Source organism: Sturnira hondurensis, unplaced genomic scaffold, assembly GCF_014824575.4.
Source record: "Sturnira hondurensis isolate 20B ecotype Veracruz unplaced genomic scaffold, ASM1482457v3 Scaffold0009906, whole genome shotgun sequence".
In the NCBI taxonomy this organism is placed as follows: domain Eukaryota; kingdom Metazoa; phylum Chordata; class Mammalia; order Chiroptera; family Phyllostomidae; genus Sturnira; species Sturnira hondurensis.
Window position 1 is genome coordinate 1,919,438 of NW_028082537.1, and position 3,735 is coordinate 1,923,172.

At 40.3% G+C, this 3,735-nt stretch overlaps 1 pseudogene; it reads left to right on the forward strand.

The window, feature by feature from the left end:
• Window positions 1-483: 483 nt before the first annotated feature.
• Window positions 484-3,231, forward strand: LOC118995182 (farnesyl pyrophosphate synthase-like; annotated as a pseudogene).
• Window positions 3,232-3,735: the final 504 nt, after the last annotated feature.

The following is a 3,735-nucleotide window of genomic DNA, read 5'->3' on the forward strand; positions in this document are numbered from 1 at the left end:
CTCTTTTGTAAAAAAAAGAAAAGAATTTTATGCTGTTTCCCACCTTTGCTGAATATAAAATGAAAAAGCAGGAGGCAAGTTTCAGCTGCAATAAGAGAGTTAGCTGGCTTCCCTTCACTCCTACTATCTTTAAATCTAACCCTTAAATTAGGAACAGTGAGGAAAGTCCATAAATTATGACAAGGTTAACACTGAGACACTCTGGTTAAATCCCTGTCTAGGGGTTGGCAAGAGAATTCCCTTCCATCGTATCTGAAAAACATTGTATCTGAGAATTTCTTTCCATTATATATAGCAGAAGCATGGATGCATAAGAATGTTGCTGCAGGATGTCTGTAAACACTCTCAGCTCACGTAAACAAATGTGAAAGGAGACCATGTCCTTCATTTCCAGTTAAGTCTGGTCATTGAAGCAGTTATGAGTGTTTATGTTACAAGTGCCAGAAAAACCTAACTCAAACTGGTTTAAACAATCACAACTCAATGGCACACAAAAGGTAAGTCTGGAGGTAGAAAAACAACAAAACAGAAACATTTTTCAAAAACCACACATGAAATAAACCCGTATTAAAAGGGAGGAAAAAAGGAAGTATGAACACAGGATTCAAGTGAAGGGTTAAATGAGGTTAGGGAAAGTCAGAGTTATGGGGGGTCAGGAGAGGGTTAGGTGAGGTCAGGGAAGGTTATATGAGATGGGGAGGAAGCCCTATGGTTAAGATTGGGGTTATTTGTCAAGGCTCTAACTTTTGTTTTGTATAATGGGTTTTAGGATGTTTGTTACATTATGGAAAAGATAATAAATACACAAGTAAGCACACTTAGTTGGAAGCAGAGCTAGAACTAGAATGAAAATTTTCTGCACCTAGTCAAGAGGTCGAGGCTGCTCGCGCACAGGGAAAAGCTGTTGTCACCAGGGGTATGTACTCCTGGTCCAATAGCGCCTCCTCCTTTGCAACAGGGAGAAGGAGCAGGGTGACTTTGTAGTCTTCTGTACTCAAGTTGGCACAAAGTCAGGGCCTTACTGTATGCCAAGAGAGGACTGAGACAGAAGAATTTCAGATAAAATAAATACATGTATAGAGGGTGAGAGGGAAAAGTAGGTTTACAGATGTGAGTATGTAAAACACAGTTTATTCATGTATTATTATTTAATATTTATTGTATTATTTTCTATATGAACAACTATAAACCCACTTTTGCCCCACCCTGTATGAGAATAGAAAGAAATTTTTTGTAAAGAAGAAATTAAATAATAGCCATTCTTGAATAGATTGATGGAATTAAATCAATAAACCCCAAACAGTTGTTAATTGATGAGATCCTCCTTTCATTGTTAATTGAGAATTTGCAAATGCTGAATAATTAATTTTTGCATCAATAGTTAACACAGTTTAGTGATAGGAGAGCTATCTGATTAAGAATTTAAATCTTAGGTCATGACCTGTAACAAATGAGTCGGACTCTTCTTTTATTAAATCCCAAATGGGTAGGATCTTGAAATAATATATAATATGTGAGGCTTACATGTCTGAGAACAAAAAAAAGCATTTCAATATTTTCACACAACTCTTTGGTTATGTTATATGGGATTGGGTGGAAGCAGAGACAAAAACTAAGCATGGGCCTTCTAGAAAAATTTTTTCTACTTCAGACCATGTTTAAGTTTTCTCTGAATGACTGGGCAATATCAGACTAAAGCCATGAGTCCTTAGGCAAAGTAAAATGGAGCTCAATAATTTTTTGTGAATTTGACCAGTACAAAAAAATGAAACTAAATCATTCGAAGAACAGGAACTCTCAGGAACAGATCTTTCTCCCCTCCCCATTCATACTCCCCCCAACACTTACACACCATCAGTTTATTCGTGAGCAAAATTTGTCTTGAATTTTCTTTTTTCTTTTATTATTTTTATTATTTTTATTTAATTCTTATTCAAGTACAGTCTTCTGTTTTATATTCCCTGCCCTGCCCCCCCTCCAGTGCTCCCCACCTCCCTTCCATTTCTGTCCCCCTGTCTTGAATTTTCATTTTACTTTTTTCCCCATGTTTAAGACTTAAGAAAAGTTTGCTAATTGTGTGCTGACTTGATATGGTGTGGAACTTAAATACTTACCAGTACACTAAATTATCAGGCATTACAAAAGTCAGAACACAAGAACTGGCATCCAAAACAGAGTATATTACTCCTTCCTCAGAGTGAATGGAGACCGGAAATTGGATGTTTACGACCCCCCAAAAGCAGAATTTAATCCAGCATTTCTCCCAGATTGTCAAACTGCTGACTGAAGATGATGCGGGGCACCCAGATACTGGAGATGCTATTGCCTGGCTCAAGGGGGTCCTGAAGTACAGTGTTATTGGAGGCAAATACCAGTGGGGTTTTACATTCCAGAGGCTTGTGGAACCAAGAAAGCAGGACACTGATAGGCTCAGATGGCTATGACTGGGGGCTGGCATGTGGAACTGCTCCAAACTTTCTTGCTGGTGTCAGACAACATTAATGGATTCATCCCTCACCCAATGGAGGCAGATCTACTGGTATCAGAAGCCAGGCATAGGCTGGATACCATCAATGGTGTTATGCTTCTGGAAGCATGTATCTACTGACTGCAGAAGCTCTAGTGCTGGTAGCAGCTCTGTTATCTGAATCTGATCAAGCTTTTCCTGAAGTTTCTAGCAGACTGAGATGGTGCAGATCCAGACCTTAGCACAGCCCCACCGGGCAATGTAGATCATGGCAGATTTACTGAAAGGAAGTACAAATCTATTGTCAAGTGTAAGACAGCTTTCAACTCTTTCCAACCTTCCTGTAGCTTCTGCCATGTATGTGGCAGGGAATGAGGGGGAGAAGGAACATACCAAAGCCAGGAAGATCCTGCTGGAGATGGGAGAACTCTTTCAGATTCAGAACACTTGCTTTGCCCTCTTTGGGGACTCCAGTGTGATGGGCAAGATTGGCATTGACATCTAGGACAATAAATGCAGCTGGCTGGTGATTCAGTGTCTGCAACAAGCCTCTCCAGAACAGCACCAAATCCTACAGGAGAACTATGGGCAGAAGGAGGCCAAGAGGGGGGCCTGTGTGAAGGTGCTCTGTGAGGAGCTGAATCTGCAGCTGTGCACCTGCAGTATGAGGAAGACAGTGACAGTCTCTCATGGAGCAACACTCTTTTCCCCTGCCTCCAGTCATCTTCCCGAGGCTAGCACACAGGGTCTCCAAGCAGAAGTGACCTAGAGTCTGCCAGGGCAGGGAGGACAGGCTCTCAATAAATTATAGTAAATCCTCAAAAAAAAAAGTCAGGACACCCTTGTTTTTATTTTGATCATGATCAGTTTGACCAAAGAGACACAAAAGCTCGTGTGATGGCTATGTCTGATCTGCCTCATCAACTTGTCAAGAATGTTCTAGAAATTACTAGATAATCATCTTGTAATCTGCTTCATTCCAGCCATGTAGACTCAGCTCTGCATTGCTAATGTTCTCTCTTGCAATACTAGTTCTCTCTTGGCCATGGACTTTGAAGTCTAGGCTGGAAGTGTGAACATGAATCAACACAAAAGAAACTTTTTGAACAAAGATGGTATGATTCATGATTTAGAGGGTGTATTAAAGGGAGCAGTAGGGACACATAAGTGAGAGTAACAGGACCTTGGGTTTGGTGAGTCTAGATAAATAGGTTAGGAGGTAAGAAACAGGAAATGACGAATTCAGTGATAAAGATGTTGAATTTAAG